Genomic DNA, 19,809 nt, shown 5'->3' with positions numbered 1-19,809 from the left:
ACACAAATGCACGCTCTGAGTCTTAGGATAACATTAAAGAATATGTTGTAGTCCTCACTTTAGTAGTTTTCATATATCTGCACACCATCACACTGTGCTACACCTAAACTGGGATATTTCAGCAGCATCAGACTTAAAGTTACAGCCGTGACCAGGTTTACTCCATACTGGGACAGAACCAGCAGACTCTATCAAGTGAGACTGATTAAATGTTCAAATGGCGTCTTTCCCTTACTGCTTCACTTTGCAATTTCTCGCTATTTTTAAGAGCAGCCACAGCACGGATTAAATGTCCGTGATATCCCACTAAAAAAACTTCAAAGACGCAACTTGAAGTTATTCTGCTTCTGCATTAGAACCTCCTTGAAAAAGCTCCTGGTCTGAAGAGATAACGGCACAGCTTTGATTTTAAGCCTTTTGTATTGCTTCGTGTGTTTGTATATTAAAGTGACACAGCCTGAAGTTTTCAGATTTCACAGCGAGCCTTGAGACGACAAAAAGCACATACCTTTTTATCAGGAATACGTAGCAAAGCAACTTATGCAACAGAGCTTAGTATTTTGGAAAGCTCCCAAAAATATTCAACCTTTAACTTCCAGGAGTTTAAACAGAAATTTAAGCAAACCTGAGCCAACATTTCTGAAGAAAACCAGCTCTGAAATTCAGAGAAACCCAATATATCATAAAGGCTGGTCGTGCTTTCATTTCACAGGGAGATTGCTGTTTTGCAGAATGGCAAGTTCTGGCAGTGCCCCAAGACCCGAACCACTGCTTCAACCCATTGACCTCAGGCACATGAACCCAAACCCTTCCACTTGGAAGAGAAGTTTGGAGAACTGCTTTCGACGTGCCTGGCATATTAAGTTTCTCAAAATCTGTCAAGCACATGCCTCGACTGAAGATAAATGAGCCATCACCACCCCTGTGTGTCCTATCCCCAGAAATGAAGTCTCAGGCACCAACAAAGTACGTGTTTTGACCGAGGTTGCTCAGCACATTGCTAGAGGAGCGAAGAAGTCATACCCCTAACTCACAGCCATCACTCCGTGGCTCCTCAGTGAGTGTGGGGCCACAGCTGATGGAAAAGTTCCTTTCAGGCTTACTTGCAATGGAGTTATTCTTACAAAGCGTGTTATGTGTACCCTGCAGTCATCAGCTCAGGAACAGTTGCGCATCCTTTGCTCCAGGGAACTCACATCATCTTTTGGATCATCTCTTTTCAGCACTCCAGCACACAAAGCATCTTGTGAGAGGAATAATATTGCTCAGATTTTCATCAAAAGCAACAGCAAAGTATAATATGGTTGGTCCCTATGAACCAGATTAACACGGCTAACAAGCAGCTTATCTTACAGCCTTCACTTTCAAAAACTCATTGAAATACTTGCCTCTTGTGAATAAATTACTCATGTTTTTCTGATTCAGTTAGCTGACAGCCTCTGAGGTACGTAGTTCGAAGTTGGTGAGATCAAGATTATTTTCTCAGCAAAAAGGGCTGGCAGCAAATCTTTCTTTTGCTGTCACTCAAGTTTTTGATTTATTATTTTCTGTATTCATTATTTTTTTTCCCCAAACTCTTAGGCACTTGGTCTCTTTGGTAAGATGCTATGCTCTGTCCTTCAGCCTGGTGCTGTGCCCTAACTTCAGTATTATCCCCTGAGGATGGACAAACTCTGGGTTTCCCTCTTCCCCCTCTTCATTACCTGTACTCCACCTGCACAAGCACTCTTTTTTCCCGTTGTTTTTTCCATGCCACAAAACTGATGGAAGATACAACAGCTTAAAGCATACTGAGCTGGACACAGGTATCACAAATAATAGGCTCCACTGATAGAGTCTGGACTGCTACCAGGGGAAAATACACTGAACGTGCAACGAATACCGTCTGCTGTCCCGAGGCTTTACAAATCCCACCTCTCCTGCTGTGTATTTCCTTGCTGCTATACACTTCTGAGCCCTTGTAAAATAAACAACTCTTTTTCCCCCTGTAGAATGCTTGTATTAAGGCAACATGTTCCTTCTGGATAGACCCTACGTCCAAGCTTGTACCGTGTCTGATACAGTTCGAGGCAGAAGAAACTATGCACAGATTGTGCAGCACAAACAGATTTGCTGAGAGGCATGAACAAGCAGACGTATTTCAAGGTAAAATTTCAAAACATGCTGGTGCCATCAAAGAAAACAGAGCCCAGCACAAAAGAGGCAGATCAACAGCATAACTGGGGATGACTCCTAGATAATATCATAAGGGTTGAGGTCTCTACCAACACGTTTCCAGACACCTCCATCCACATCACTGTCAGTAACTTCACCACCACTGACAGTATCGCTTTCTTGAAATTTTGCCTGCTTTAATGCCACTTTTTTTTTTTTTCCCCTGCTGCTAATTATTCCATCTGGGTCTTTTTCACAGGATTATTCCCATCCCACCTGTTATGTTCCATGAGAGATTCATACTGGTTGTCCAAGGCAAGGATCACGGCTGAGTCCCACTCATAGAAACCAAATCAGCTGTAATCTTTATGCTGATGACGCAAATCTACCTTGACTCTCCAGAGCTTTCTGAACCAAAATCCAAGTCAGACAGCTTTAACGTTTACTTGGGAATATTCACACAGTGGTGCAAGATAAAACAGTGGAAGTATAGCTCTTAATCTTGTTCTGCAAGTCCTCCTCTCATCCTCTTATCCCAGAGACCAGGAGAACCCCAGCATTGTTCTTACAAGGATGTATCCAAGGTGTTATCTCTGACTTGGCTCTGTTCACTATACTTGATAACTAAACCGTGTCTAAACCTTCCCAACTCTTCCAGCAAATCCTCTAAAAATGCAGTTGCTTTTAAACCCATCTAGGGAACACGTTCCTCCCAGGCATTGCACGATCTCAGCTACTGGATCACCCTTGACGGTGCCATCTACCTTTATTTCCAGCCATTCAGAATGCCGCTGCAATACTCCTCCTCGGCCAATGCCACTGTGAACTCTCTACTTTGAGCAGAAGTACATACTAAAGGGACAAACCACGGTGAAACCAAAAGAGAAGAGCAGAGTGGAAAAATATGCTACTCAAAGTGTCTCAACAGATCTGGACAAAAATGTGAGAAAATAATTTAGAGCAGGAAACGGCCGGAGTCAAGGCTTTCTGCACCAAAAAAGTAGGCTGTTTCTTGGTGACTGAAGTTGGGACACAAACAGAGATTGAGAAAACAACATCTGAAAGAATCCCAGTGCCGTGAGTATGGCTGAAGGAAATGGTGCCAACACTGAGCAAAAAAAGGATAAAACAGGATTTGGGAATGTTGTGGGTGTGACAGAAACTAATCTAAATAGAGAAAAATAAAATACCAACAGGAAATGTTAGGGAGGGGGGGAAACCTGGCAGACACACAGTGCATAGAAGACTGAGAAACCAAATTTGGAGCCAACATATTGGTACAGTGCTGCAGCCAAAGAATAATGAGATTACTTCAGGAGAAAGTATATGCAGGGAGGAAAAGGGTAGACAAAAGGGAAGACCAACCACCGAAAAGCTTGTTACAGAAAAGAGAAATTTTACATAGCTTCGATGAAGAAATTAAAACAAGTTAGAGCGGTGGGAGACACTTGGTAAATCAGAGAACATCATCAATTCCCTAGACACGGATACACCTGACTTCTCAACACTCATTCATTACAATGCCTTTCAGGGAGATGGGTATCCAGAAATCGATGCACCAGGCTACAGTTACACACAAAACATCACCCCATTTCCCCAAAGAGGAAGGAAATCAGAGTTTAGAAGCTAACGCTGCTGCATCACCAACTACTGGAAGGCTTTCTGCAGGCAAGTCCCCAGGTTCTGGCATTATTCAGTGCTCTGACAGGTATTAAGTCACTACATAAACTTAGAGTCTATCGATTCCCTGTTTTCTGAGAAAAGCCTATTTGGTTGGGATGAGTACTGATAAGAGCACTAAGCTGGACTTCACTCAAAAAGAAACTTGCAGTTGAAGGTAGCTCTGCCAGCTGCAAAGCAACATAAAAAGCCCCATGCCAATCCCTCTCTCGGTGTAGATGCCAGCTCAGTAGTTCAAAACCAGATTAGTTTGCCTTGCTTGGCCTTTTGATTGAATCTTGGCTATTTTTAATCCATCCCATTACAGAAAGGAGAAAATCCCCCGCAAAATAAATACTGAGAAAGAGCCTTACCTTAAAGAGCTACGGATACTTACATATAAAACCAAAAATACCCTAGAATGAGAATGCATGAATCTGAGAGTAAATTAATCTAATCATTAAACTGAACGCATGTGTTGCTTTTGCAGGCAAAAGGGCTGCTTTAAGGAAACACTTCATTTCATTTCCCACCTAAGAGGCTCCACAAAATGTCAGAACAAAACATATAAGCAAAAAGCCCAAGAAAAATTCATCAGGGCTACTTCTGAACTTCTTATCTCAGTTTCTGAGTCCATAAACTCCCTTTCCCTTACAAGCAGATGCAATATTTTCAAAAAAGCATTTTAGTGAACCAGTAAATCAAATTTGCAAGAGCAATGACTGTAGGAAACCATGATAAAATGCTCGACATTTCCTGACACTTAAAAAGATGTTCTGTTTTAACAAAATCTGTTTTTCCAAAGTTTTGCAATAAACTCCACTGTTGGAAATAAGGTAGAAATCAAAGGGGATGAATGAATTCAAATACAAAATTATGTAATGAACATTTTCACTAGATACAATTATGAGAAATTATACTTTAAAGAACTGCAGATTAAACTACCCGAAAGTGAAATCTTTAATCCCAGCAACTAAAGTAGTAACGAAACAAAACTATATCTGGCTTGATTTTATTCCACTGGGTAAAAAGCTATTTCACAAGGAAATACTTCCATTACCTACATCCATACATAGGTGTTCTGGAGAGCTTGCAAGTAAATATCTTGGATTTCTCTTCCATGAATGTTATTTTGGTCGCTGTTCAAGTTTCACATAGACATGAGGAACTACAGGCTATTTTTTGGTAGCAGTATGATCTTTATCCTGCTATTTTTACTTCTCATTGCCATGCTTTTGCCCTTGGCCTCCTTGCACAGCTTTCTCACTTTTATTCCTCCCGCAACTCTCAGTTAATTTGGCATCCTCTCTTAAAGCATCTAGTTTTATTCTCCTTAAATTCCTTAAATTCTTTAACAACGTAGAATTTATGGGCTCAACTTTTCAACATAGCCTAGACACTGTGTTACTCAACCTCTTGTTTCCACTGTATATTTTATGCATAACTAGACATTTTGGATATTAAAATCTATTTCATAGATTTTCTGTGGCAAGAGCTATATGATATGCCAGATATTACACTAAACACACACAGAATAAATAGAACAGTAAACCACAGCTATATCTGAAAACCAAACTATGTGCACTCTTCAAGAACCACATTTAGGTCATCTGACTGGAGTGGTATTAAAACATTTTAAAATAATTTCAGATGGTACTTTATACACACCAGCAAGATGCTCTGTTACTGGTAGATACAAGACAAGGGATAGACTGGTGGGACTCTGAAACGGTAGCATGACTCAACTCCAGGTTTTGACTCAACTGAAAAAACAGGTTTATAAGCAGGAACACTTCAGCCAGTTCCCTAAAGAACTTCAGCTCCTCAGGGGCAAGAGAAAAGGCATCACGGCCCATAGGCTAAACCGATACTACTATTACACGGACCACTGTTAACCTGAATGCAGACTTCTCCAGCCTAGGGAGGCAGCAGGGGATGACTAGAAAGGAAAGGCTGGTACATGCTTGTCAGATGCCTTCAACACAAGGAGACCTTGCATCCTCTGGCCCACAGTGCCAACAGATGCTCAGTTATCGTCAACAGGCCACCGCTGCCTGTGCTAATGAACGTACGTACGCCATGCCGGCCAGAGCTCTAGCATGTGGACGTGACATTGCATCTTCCCCCAAGGCCAGTGACCCCGATCTCCCAGGCTCTCCGAGTGGGTCTGCCCCCCAAGAGCAGAGCAGTGGTAGAGGCCAGCCAGAACAGCGAGACGCTTTAGAAAGGTTTCCCGCTGCAATCGCTGGTGGCACCTTCTTGCCAGAGCTGCCCTGTGAATTGAGGATTGTCACCTACCAATTAAGGAGAGCATCTACACGCATAAGCTGTCATCTGCTAAAATCGAATCTCACACATCCCGAAACCAAGTCCCAGCGCTAAGGATCACAGGCATTACGTAAAATAAACCACAAAACTACAGGGTCAACCAAAAAAGCTGTTGAAATATTTTCATAGTTATGTGTCCAAGAAATAATCTGACTTTCACTTAAAAACCAAATTAGAAACCCATTCATTTAAATAATGTCTCTCAGTGGTTTAGCATCATGTACTTTTTGTAATGAAATCAATTACAAGAAAAATCTGAGCTCTGTTATTCTCTCACCAAGTATTGCCAAAATAACATGCAGATTGTTTCTTTCCAAAAGGACTAACACTTACTTTAACTTTGAAAGGGACCTAATAAAATAATTTCCATGCAACTTTATCTAAGTATTCATCTAGAAAATGACTTGACGAATAAAGATGACAGGGAATTCAGGGTAAATCACATCTTTAACGTTTGGCTCTCCAACAGTCCTGTGACTGTTTTCCTTTTCATTAAAGGTGTCTAGTGTAAAAACATATGTCAGATTTGGCATTTTGAATTTTTAATAAAATACCAAATGTTATAACAGTGAAGAAGGGAAGCAAAAGTTTCCCATAATTATTTCTTTGTTGAACCTTCTCCTAGCTTTTGGTACCTCTTGATAACTTTAGCAATCAGAGGTGACATGAGGGGACACCCAGCAGAGGCAATCCCGCCTCTGGCTCTGCATCTAAACTTTCTGCATCACAGGAAACAGAGAAGGAACAAGAGAGGTTTCTCCTGGTGCAATGAGACCACCAGTTTCCCCCAGAGCCCGTCAGTGGAAACTAAAGAAATGTGATGACAGCTAAAAATCTGTGCAATTGCATTCTGTATTAATACGCAGAAATAATTTCATATCCTGAGTTTTGCAGCACTGACCTGTTCCTTTGCAGCAAACAAACAAGCCAACGAAGAAACTAAGAAGTGATTTTTCCGAGAAATGGGTAAGTAACCGGAAAAAATCAAAGAATTCCCACTTTCAGGCCTAAATCTCTGCAAAAGTCACAGTAGCTGTGTATCACCAAAAAAAAAAAAAGCCTCAACTTTGCACCTCTGGCATAAATAAAATACATTTTGTGCTGATCCCACTGCCTTTTCTGACCGGAATAAATACTTCACAGAATTATCTTGGATTTAAAAATAGAGTATTTTGGCCTGCTTGAAGGCTATGTGGCATCATCATATGTTGCAGTGTAAAACTCTGCTTTGGGCTTTATTGCTGGTTTACCTCATTCTGAGGAATTAAAGAGCTTAATCAGGTCACAGAAAGACACAACCAAGGACGGGTACTTAAATCATAGTCGCCGTTTGCACAGAAGATTCCCAGTAAAAACGTAGTGGCCGTAAATAAAAAACTCTTGTAATTGAAGGAATATTGATTATGGCCAGCTACAAAGCAATGATCTGAACAGAACATAGTATCTGACATATTCCTAAACCTCAATAAGTGGAGTAAACAATCTCATTGTCCTGCATGAACATGATAAACAAACCAAAACACCATTATAGGGGTTATTCACATAGAGCTTCTAAATAAAGTGTTTGGAGCATCCCCTTCTTGGGGGTATCCCATTCCAGGGGATAGTGTAATAATTATAGGCAGCATAATTTCATTAATTCTTTCACAACTGCATGCACGCAGGCTGTAGCAGGTAGACGTAGAACTGAAGGAAGAGAAAGTAGCCAGTCAGTCTACCTTAACTCTCATTCATAAATCAAAATAAAACCCACTGTATTTAAACTGCTGGAACAGAAAATGCTTTATAAATAGACAAAACCCCCCTAAGTTTACAGGTCCTCTATCAACAAGGAAGCGACACAAAACATTATTAATACCAACATCCTATCCAGGACTTTGTTTGCAGGTTTATTTTAGATGGGGGAAAAATTTTTTACGAGGTTCCTCTTTGATGTATCCCTTTCAGTATTTTCTTAAGAGACGTTTTTTGGAAGTAGTGTTCATCACAGAAGTGGCCAGGATGTTTGCACATTTTGTATTTGAAAATGGAATTACTGTGTCCTGGAACAAATAGCAGTGCCTGATGTTCAAAACACATGCTTTTCATGGTAGCTGCCAGAATAAAATTTGGAATAGCATTAAACCCATGACCAGGGGAAAAAAACATTCCTGGTCCAAAATCCACCCTCTGGTAGGTTTTCATAGTCGCACTGACATCAATGGTCTACAAGCACGCAGAGTCCCAAGGCTGCACCCTTGGGAAGCATGCACTGCATATGTTAAAAAAAGCAACGTTGATGTAAGATTGGAACAGAAGGAGCTACAAATAATTGCAAACACACACCCCCCCCCTCAAGAACCTCTTAAAATGTAGGTGGTTTGGGAGAAGAAGGGACATGAGAAGACAGGAGTGTGACCACCACCGCATTTGCAACTGACAGAACACCAACACCAGGAAAAGTCCCAAGGCCGTGCTTCTGTTGCAGCAGCAAAAATGCTTCTTTGCCATGCTTTTTTTTTTCCACACAGATGCAAGACATGCTTGATTTAACAGTAAGTTATCATCAAAAGGGACAGTCCTGCTCTCTCCCACCACCAGGCACACATTCCCACGTCACTCACATTACATCCAGCAAAAAAGCAGCCAAGGATGGTGTTCGGATCAGCCAACTGATCTGACTGAAAGCTAACCGAGGAAAAAAAAGAACTGGCACGAGATCTTCAGTCACACAAGTGACCTGATAACGGGCTAATCCTGAGGCCACACACCACCAGAGGACCAGTATACCCACCATTGCCTCTTGGGCTGTCACTCCACCCGGGGCCATCAGCAGTGTCAATCACACTGCCATCCAGGAGAGACAGCATGGGGTTGTGACTCTCACCTTAAATTTATCACTACAGTTATAAAATTGACTGCCAAAAAATGCAGAAAAAAATATATATGTGCAAATAGTGAATTCTAAATCTGCATAACTAAAAGAAAATAACTTCACATGCTACACATTAATTAGTTTCACAAACTTCATCTTCTTCCCTCCCTCCCTCCCTCCCTCTTGCCCTTCTCCTACTTAGCTTGGCCTTTCCTGACGATTTAAGAAACTTTCTGATGAAGCACATCTTGGGCTGCCAATCAGGGTAATAAGCAAGTTTGTTTGGTTGGTTGTTTTGAATCTCCCATCTAATTTATTTCTCTCTGGAAGAATTTTGAAAGTGTTTCCCATTTTCTTTCTCTAAGATAGCAGTGGCAAATAGCGATTCTGTGTTAATTTCATTCTGTATTAATAAGTTCTTCATTACCTCTTCTTATGATGGAACTGCTGAAAAGTCTGAGTCAATAAATCCCATGTTATCTCTACTGCTCCTCATATTACAACATCTCTGCAAGCACTAAGAAATATTCTTTCCAGCTTTGTTTCCCTTGCCACTGAATCCAAACATCTCATAATGAGCAGTTCTCTCTAATAATAATATTTACTAGGAAGGGACTTGGCAGCTTTTAGGAAGAGTCCTTATTTTTCTGTATCTAGCCACCAGCAAATTTATAACACTTAAACCTTTTCATCATCATTGCTCACGTTAGTTTTGTCCAAGAAAGCCTCCAAATGACTATTAGCTGGACTGAAATGCTGGATTGCTCTCTGGTATTTTTTCAAGATATTAAATTTACTGAGTACACTTGAAATACAAAACTTTATTGTGTGTTGTAATAAACTGTATTATTTCTTAATTGCACTGGAAGTTACACGTTTAACAATGTCCAATATATAGCACGAGATGAAAACAATATAAAAGAAAATCAACTTAAGTGAATAGTATATACAAGTTATCTTTATTTTCCTTTCAGTGCAACCTCAAGGATTTAGAAGAAAAGGTGAAGAAACACAGAAAAGCAAGTTTGCCCAAGGGGCCTGAAGTGAGCAGAAGTGCAGCTTAGTCGTGGGAGACTGGAAAAATATTCTTGACAGAGCGAGCAGCGTAAGAAGAAATCATAGATTTATTTCACAAATCTCAGCAGGAAAGGACTAGAAGAGTCGAGAGTGAGTACCCCAACTACAGTCTGCAGAGAGTATATATACCTGCACAGAATATACATATGGATACACAATTTTCTACTAGCACAGTGCATTCACAAAGCTGGTCTCTACTCACCACTGTCTCTCCTTCATGAAGGACAAGAACAGCAAAGTCCAAATATAAACCAAATGTTCAGTAGGCCAGTGCTAATACAAAAATTGTTGCTTTTCTCCTAAATAAAGAAGCAGAGACCAGAGATCTTAAATGAGGGAGATACATCTATATATAGAGAGATATATATATGAAGAGCTCAGCGGGTGTTAAGAAGAAGTTATCTCACTAACTGGAAGGATTTCAGGGGTAGTGACACTGGTGTACTTCAAATAACTGCTGACAGCTGTAAAATAAAGCACTGCGCTAGGAAAAAAAGCAGAAGAGGGAAAAAAATCTGATAAAAGAATAGGAAATGATTTATGAGTAAGTGAAGAAAAAGTCATCTGGTGCAGTTAGGAAGGTCACTACATAGAAGAAGAGATAAAGGCACAGCCAGTTAACTCGCTGCACTTGAACAACCAACAAAGGAAAATGAGAGGAGGAGATGTAAGAACAACCTGGCTCAGCAGCAGGGCTGGGAGATCTGAAGGAACAGCAAGACTAGGTACAGCAACAAGAAGAGTGATGAGCTGGACTGCAGTCCTCCAGACAGAACTCTGCAAGGCCTTCAAAACCATGCCTGGAAGTGTTCAAGACCAGGCTGGATGGGGCTTTGAGCAACCTGGTCTAGTGGGAGGTGTCCCTGCCAATGGCAGGGGGTTGGAACTAGATGATCATTAAGGTTTCTTCCAACTCTAACCATTCTATTATTCTGTGATTCTATGATTAAACCAGCAGGAGAAAAGGGAGGTTGAAAGTGGGGAGGACAGGTCTCACTGGCTGGCACAAAACCGTGGCCTTCTGCAACTGCTGCTGGAGATCTGCAGGTCTGGAGGTCTGGTGGAGGACAACGGGGCCATCAGCTGCGACTCTGAAGGCAGATGCTATTGGCCTGCTTCAAACAAGGGGACATGGTGACCCTTCTTAAGAGTTTCAGAAGGCTCATGTTGGAGTAAGATGCCTGACATAAATACCTTATTTAATAACTTTATTGCTGTGTAAAAGCCATCAAGTCTCTAACCAAAAGGACGGAACAAAGAAAATTAAAAGCTGTTACAAGAAGGTCCCATATACAGGCTGCTTCCCAAGTTTTACAGCAAAAAGCTTCAGGGAATTCAAAAGTATAAAAAGCCTGTGTAGTAATGACAAGCTGAGTAGGAAATTATCAAATAAAGCATCAGAAAGCTACCAGTAAGAGTCAATATTTAAAACTAAAGTCCTACTGACATTTTATTACTGAGCAGGCTCTTAATTTACTTACGGTTCCTTGCACTGCAAAAAAGGTTTGTTCTCCATTTCAGTTACAATGCATGTGATGAAGGGGAATCCGGTTCTAACTCAGGTTAGCAGCTTAAATTACTTCCTTGTTATTTTAACCCATTTTAGCTAATTCAGGCTAATTGAAAGAAATTGCCCTCCAAGCATGGCCGTCTGCAGAACTCGCATACACATGGCAGTGTTTTGGGAAAAGCCACAACATTATTAATAATAAAGGATGAAAACAAGAAGGATAAAGAAAGTTCTATTTAAAAATAAATGAATGCAAGTAACTACCTCCACATGTCTACATTGTTATTCCCCTCATGAACAGCTTTTCACAGCTTATTGAAATTCACATATTGTCTCTGCGGTAGATGTAGCATTGGAAAAATAATTACAGAAGATGACAAATGAAGTAAATTATACCCAAACTGTGGCTATAAAACAAAAAAACCCTGTCTGCTTCATGTCTGATGTTTTGAGGTATTTTTAAGACTAGGAAGTTCAGAGGTTAATCCAATAAATATAATGGTATTTGCCAGTTTCAGAACCCATGCAACATCATTCTTAAATACACCACAACCCACAGCATCTACAGAGAAATGTAATTTATCCCGGCAAAGGGAAAATCCTGCTCAAAGCCCTTCTAGAAAAAAGACTGCACAAGTTAAAATTTAATGAACTGACTGCAGAAAAAGGATTTTGAATTTATTAGAAGTCCAGACTTGCTTAAATGAAATAGTTGTTTAATTCTGAGTTCTTGGATACCGGGTTCCAAGTTAGAAGATTAAAATCTTGAGAAAGAGGAAAAGTCAAGTTTGGACCAAAGGAGGCTCCTCAGAGCAGCGGAGATGAACGTTTGGTGATGATGATGCAGGTATCGATTCTGGTCACGTTATAAACGTCTCAGACCAGCTTCTGGCTAATCACAGGAATGATGGCACTAATGTACTAAAAAGCAATTATACCTTCTCCTGCTTCCAGCCGGCAGATCTACAAACAGTTGGTATTTATTACTTACTCTCCACTTCATTAAATATGGGTTATTATAGAAAGGAAACAACAGTGGTGTAACTATTGTTTACATCTAACCCAGAACTAGTTTTATATACCCGAGGGAACAGAAGTAAAATCACTAGAATTATGGAAATTAAAATACACACTGCTTGGCACAAGGTATTACTTACCATAGGCAAAGGTCAGCATTACTGTCTCCTTTACTGGTGCATCTAAAGGCTGAACCCCAGGCAAAATACGGAAATGTATTGTGACTTGGGAAGGGAGAGTACCTCTACTTAGAGATTTCCTCTTGGGGGGAGAAGGGCAAGGGCACAGCACTGTCCCATCACTGTCCTCGGACATCCTCCCTCCTGCTTTCAACAGATCGGCAGCTTTGAAAGCCTCCTTCAGGAGAAGGGAGCTGAAGACGAAATCACAACCATGCATTTTAATTTAATCAGATGAATTTTTTTTTTTCTGCTGTTAATGTGAAATTAGCATCACATTGTACCTTAAACTCTCACCAGGAAATAAAGAAAGAAAAAAAAAGATAAAGATACAAATTAAATCTAAAGCTACAGCTAATAGCGTGAAACTGAGCGTATGGGGGGAGTGCGACACACACTACAAGGACCAGAAATGTAACTCCAGCATTTTTGAATTTAGAGGATTATAACCTTAAGAATGTTCTTTTAACGCTACTTGGGTGTGTGCTTTTGTAAACATCCTTAAAACAGTTAAAGCAAAACAGTAGAGTAAATGGCTTTTTCCTGCACTCACTGTATTTGTGAGTACATAGACCTCTTCACAGTTGCACAGTTTATTGAGCATATACTTACAATGCATAAAAATTGTTAATCATGGGGGGGTTTATTCTTGACAAAAGCTAAAGTGGCCAAATTGCTGCTGACATGTGGCTCACGTGTCAGGTTTTTCTCCCTAAATTTGCAATGACATAAACATTTAATAAATAAATTTCAGAAACATAATGAAAACCTTAGCGCAGAACTGAAGAGCGCTGTAATAGAGTTAAGATTTGAATTTCAGATGTAATTTTTGCTTGAGATGTGAATGCAAAAACATGTATGAATACAGAATTGAGTATTTTGAATATATAAGCGATATCTCTAAATGTGAATAAACTATAAACGGAGACCAAAGGCTACGCTGTTGATACTCCTGTAAAGTGCTGCCCATGCAGAGCAAAGGATCGACCATGTAACTATTATTTCAGCTGCTGCTAATGTGCAGAATTATTTTTAAAAATCTGCAAGATTCGTTTCCACTTCAGAAATCCTTCATGCTAAAGAAATTCCTCCCAGTCACGCTGTCACCCTTTGTTAGCTACGGTGAAATCGATTTACACATCAGAATAACGGGTAAAATTGTGTACTGGCCTTCTGAAGCCCATTTCGGATTTTTTTTTTTTCTGAAATTGTGATAACAGTTCTGCTCCGAAAGTTAAAAATAAATGTCTGGGAAGGAGAGGCTGGACTGGTCCCCAAAGGTGACATCAAGGCAGTGGGGCAGGGTGGGAGTAGAGACCACCTTTGACGTCCAATGCTGGTGGAGCAAGCAGGACGGCTACCCCCTTCCAGCCATCAGCTAGATAAAGGTTACCCCAAGTAAGGGGAGCTACGCAAGGTCTGCCAAAGGACAATGAAACCCATACCTCAACCACAACCTACTGAAATCAGACAACAATGCTACACTGCTATTAACTGAGAAATGCCAAAATAAAACCCGGACATGCCGTTGCAACAGGATTGATGCAGACTGTGAAATCAGTCCACTGAAACAGTCCTGCTGTACTACGGGTTTGCTGTGTCTGGGTTATTACTCAAGTCTAACCTTGAATGCTACAATGATATATGTTGTCTCCATTTAATACAAAATAATTACAGGAGAGTGAAAAGATTTTTTTTCTTGGCTTTTAAATTTTTATTTAGTGTTCCCTGCGCTAAGGCTTCTGCATTAACATCAGTCATGGATCTCCTATATTAAGGAAGACCTAACATTAAGGCATTTCAGAAAGACAAGAAAAACTTGCATCTTTTGCCACACTCGCAACAACTATGACAGCCTGCTACTTCTCTAGTGCTGCTTTTGCAATGCAATGTTTAAAAACCAGAGATGAAATTTTTCCCTCTATAAATCACTCTGAAAATGAAGCAAGCGAAAGTGGAAGAAAAAGTCTGGGCTCTAGTTCCAAGCATGAAAAACCCTGGATTCAGCAATCCCTCTCGCAGCCCTCTCTAGCTCGTGGCCCTTCCTACTGCATCCAAAAAGTACTGGTCACTGCTCCAGAAATGCCAAAAAAGAGAACAAATGATGCATGTGCAGTGGAGCTAAAGCACAGGTGAAGGCATTGCTTCGGGAGTTTCCTGCCCCAAATGTGGGATTTCTCCATCTATCCATGCACAAGCACCAACAACGGCATTTGGCGACACAGGCTGCAGGGGGGTTACTGCAGAATAGGCTCAGAAGTGACCTCTTAAAGATCCTTCTGATAGTAACATGCCACCTTAGGGCCAACAAAGTGATGATGCTCTCAGGATCTCTGACATACATATAAATAACATATTCAGCCTATATACTGCTAGGCAAGTACTACACAAGCTCTTGCTTTATATACATTGCAAGAAAACGCATCTCTCAAAAGCTGTCATCTCTTTAAACTAAAAAGTCAAATCAGAGAAAAAAGTAACTATTTAAAGATAAATGATGCACAGCCATTTCCAGAAAAGCTACAGAAGGAGATAAAAGAAGATGCTCTTCTTTCTATTGTGAGAAACCCAAACAGTTTTCTTTGTTGTTTTTGACACAACAGTAGTAGTAAAAAGAGGACGATTTGTTTGGGAAAGTCGGGGCTGGGGGCTGTTGTGTTTTTTGAAGACTTGATGATCTGCCGTCCTTGCAGGCAGATGCAAACCTGAAGCCTGGAAATAGCACAGAGAAGACACGATTTGTTATCCCAAGAACAACATTCATTCTTAACTGTTGCCAGAATCATTTGGAGAAAGACAATTTTCTTTGCTGCATTTGTCCGTCTTTTTTGTGATGACGTATATGCTATCACTGTTTATGTCTGCACTGAACATGTCTTTGATGGGACCAAGAGAAACATTCTGCACTGATAGGCTTTAATCTACACAAGTACATTTACAGAGACTGTGTGACATTATTACTGCAAAAACAAAATAATGGGCTTAAATACAGTTGCTGAAGTCAGTACACTGAATATAAACATGACAATCCTTGTGTATAGAAAATCACATCCACAATAAACCCACATTAATACGATAGGTTTTAATAAATGCTTTATCAGCGCAAGTCTGGCATTGGGCTTTATTATCTCATTATTCAAGACATGCATACAAATTAAACCAGCTTCATAATCCTGGTCCTCAGATTTACACTAATTATTGATACGGGTCCACCATCTCAACCCTCAGGGTGGAAAACATTACCAATTACTTAGGCAAAATGAAACTACTCAAATGGATAAAGGTAAGCTGTGCAGAGACATGCTTTCTATCATCCCTGATCAGCGTTGACAAAGAAAATCCACCCCAAAATTGAAGGGTATTGCAAAACTCCCCCCCCTCCAAGGTGTGCTGCTTTCATCTACATCCTCTTATATGAGACAAAGCAACACTTTGGACTAGATGATCTTAAAGGTCCTTTCCAACCTAGACAATTCAATGACTTTTGAAGTCTCCAGTGAACAAGGAAAGCCTACCAAAGCAAACACTGTGCTGCACAAGTAAGTCCCCACCTGAAAAAATGATACAAATTAAAATGAGCGGTTATGTACCTTAACACGACCCAGCTATACTTCAACCAGGACAAGTAGGACAGGAACTTGTAAGGCATGAAATATGTGTGCACACAGGCTGCACACTAGAAAAACACTCTTTGAATAGTCTGAATACCAACAATCAGTGCCAAGAAGACTACAAGTTTTGGAGGACTACTGCTGAAATGACACTTGCTCCAAAACAGGAGATGTATGTTCCTGTAAAACTCCAGGATTCAGCCAGGCTCCTCACGTCTTCCTTCATCTTACACTTCATAGGCTTTCAGCTGCTTTTGTGTCATGAAAAGCATTTCAGCAGCAGAGAGACCTGTTTCAAACTGGTACCGCTTAGTCACTATAGCGTAGACAAGCAAGATGCATTTTTTAGTGACAACTACCACCGTAATCGCTGACAGCAGCAAGCTAATGATTTGCCAAGAGCAAAAAAAAAAAAAAAAACTGTGTCACTTCTTTAAGCTACTTTTCATAAACTTTAAAACCTCAATAATTTACTCCTACCTTCCTATCTGAAGCGTGTTGATCAGCAGCTCCCATTCCAGTGGGAAGCTGTCCTTCCAGGAGGAAGCTGTCAGACTGATTAATATGAATGTAAAATTACACTATTAATACTACCCAAGGGCAGATTTTTGCTGAATATAAACTGTCATAGCTGCTCCACTGAATTTTAGACTGCAAACTGCCATAAACTGTATCAATAAAGACATGCTCCTCTTCAATTTTCAGGAGCCAGGAGAAATGCTGAGGCAGGCAGGGGATGCAGGGAAGTGTTTGCACAAGAGAAAAGAGTAAAGGAGAGCACCGGAGAGGTAGCGGCTCGGAGCAGATCTACCTCTTCCCTTGCTGGGAAAACAGGGAGAATAGGCGCTGCCCTCCCTCGCTGTGACAGCACGGCTGAAAAGGGGTTTAAGAAGGAAAGAAGCCTGGGACAGGATGGTTCAAGGCAAAGGTGATCTTATGCTAACATAAAATTCATGCATTACATCCAAGTTCTACTTATCCAGGCAGCCCATGATACGAACCTTGGTATTTCTACCACAGAAGGTCAAAAATCAACTTAGATATATATGTATACACACACGTGTGTACCGTAGCAGTCTCTCAGCAGCCACTCATAAAGAATGACTGGGAAAACTAAAATAATAATTAAAAGGCCAAAATAAGAGGATATAATAATTTCAGTGAAGTCTGGAGATTTTTAAGACAGTTTTATGAATTTTAAGTTTTGGTAATACTCTGCTGCCTGTGGTTTTCCAGCTCCCCCCTGCTTAAGAACACAACTACAGATTCTTATATATTAGCGTATTCAGTATAGTACAATAAATCTCATCCATCACAGTCAACTTGAGAAGACATATTTTCCTGCAAAACAGGCATGAAAGATAAGGGACAGTTATCCATAACTGTTTTATGGTTACACCTGCTGAAAGCACCTTTAATAATGTACTATAGTTTGGTCTTCACCAAAGACTTCCAGCTCAGTTGTGAATGAAAAGCGTGTTTTGTATTTATGACCTGCAAGAAACTTAGTGATAGACCTCCACTGAAAACAGGAACTGGAAATAGTTCTCCTCAAAAACCCATAAAGCAAAGCACCCACTTCATTTCAAGGTACTCACTGGACCCTACTCAATATTGTTGCCAGGAGGTTGGAGCTAACAAAGAGAAGAGGAATTTCTGCTTTAATCTAGCAGTCAGTTCTGGTCCGTGCATATAAGAAAAGTTTACTCTATATATATCCACACAAATGGTCTTCAAAGAAACAGCTTTAGCTGCAAATTAACCGTGACGTTCATCAAGAACAGACAGTCTAGCAATCAACTATAAGCTATTTCAAGAGCCAAATTCTTCTACAAACTCAATGCAGGGTTGAATTTGTAACCTTTCAGCAGGGTTAGAGCTCAAACATAAATCTGGCCATGCATTTGGTGCTGGGAAGAAAGTTGCCAGACAGACACTTTCTTCCCCAGCCCCTGCCCTCCTAAGACCTGGATATGAACGGTCATTAGGCTGAGCAGAAGCCATGTCACAGCTTTTACTGCAGTGAAAACCATTAACACAAATGCTTCCCTCAAGAGCACAAAAATAGAAATATATTTCTATTATTAAAAGAGATGCATCTTGCACGGTCAGCAAATGCTTTCAGGTATTCTTCTGTCTCACCTCCAGACTAATGGACTGATATCAAAGCACTTTCCCTTTCTGCCTTCTCAGCTCCTCCAAGATAAATATTAATGGCAAAGTATGGAGTAAACACTCAAGTGATTCCTCTGCAGCTACTTCAAACCGAATAAGCGCTTTAAAGTATTTTTTCCACTGAGTCTTTTCCTCTGAATATTTTCTGGGCTTTGCTTGGGTATCTTCTCAGTGACATTTAAAGGCTCATATGAAAATGGGTTTGATGTTTGTGCAAAGCTGCCAGGCGTGGAGACAGTGGCTCTGTGGCCTCCGTGGCAAGTGCATTCCGGGGAAGTAAACTGCAATTTGTCTGAAACCTCTCTCTTGGGGAAAAAAAAATGTCCTTTGAGGGGTGGTTGTGTAAGCTGGATTGTATCTCTGAGTGTTCAGCCTCCAGGCTGTGATGTCTGCCACCACAGCCTGTGCACCACCAGCAATCTTAAGCCATGGGTAAAGGCACCTCATGCTCCTGAACAGCATTTACAGTGGACGTGTGTCCCATGTGCTTTATAGGGGAAATATAGGCAATATGTTCAAGGAACAGCTCTGTTAAGTACCTCTTTGCAAGCATTACGTTTATGCTTTTAATATGGGATGAAGGTAACACAGAAGCCTGTCTATCTAAATTGAACATCTACCAGCAATGACTCGAACTGCAACGATGTGCACTCACCCCCGCACACCACTGTGGAGCTTCTGTTCTTTCATTGAGGCTTTTAAGGTTATGTCTTTCTTTCCTATGATAAGTAGAAAATTAATTAAGTCGACTAAGGCAGCATCTCTGTCCTTCCATAATGTACAAGATACCTGTATGGTTTGAAAACAGCAGCAAGGCACAGCATTTTCTACTTTCCCCCTCTGAGCGGACAAGACATTTTAACAGAGAACTCACTCTGTGCTACAGTATAAAATAGAGTCTAAATCCCCAAGTAAATGTAAAATGAATAGTCTCTAGTCTGCACATTCTAAAAATAGCTCACATGTACATTATGTTATGAATAATTCCTCAGTTTAGGAATAGTGAAGTGCCTTTTAAAATTTAGACCGCATAGTCTGCAATTTGGACAAATGATATTGCTAGGGGCACTTCTATTTAGAAAGGGTAAGCCTGTATAATTTTCTCTTAATAGCATTGTTGCCAGTGCTCCATTTTTCAGGATAATTTGCTTTCGTTGATACAATACTTCACACATCCATATTCATGGAGAATACCAACGGGGTGTTTTCCATTCATAACTCACAGATATCTTTATGCTTGCCAAT

At 40.5% G+C, this 19,809-nt stretch overlaps 1 protein-coding gene across 1 annotated transcript in view; it reads right to left on the bottom strand.

Moving 5' to 3' along the window:
• Positions 1–19,809, bottom strand: part of PPM1L (protein phosphatase, Mg2+/Mn2+ dependent 1L) — a 102,007-nt gene that overhangs the window by 43,280 nt on the left and 38,918 nt on the right. The gene's annotated exons all lie outside the window — the stretch shown is intronic.

The sequence above is a fragment of the Numenius arquata genome, chromosome 9 (assembly GCF_964106895.1).
Source record: "Numenius arquata chromosome 9, bNumArq3.hap1.1, whole genome shotgun sequence".
Lineage (NCBI taxonomy): Eukaryota > Metazoa > Chordata > Aves > Charadriiformes > Scolopacidae > Numenius > Numenius arquata.
Note: the sequence above shows the minus strand (reverse complement) of the source record. Positions and strands in the feature narration are given on the sequence as shown.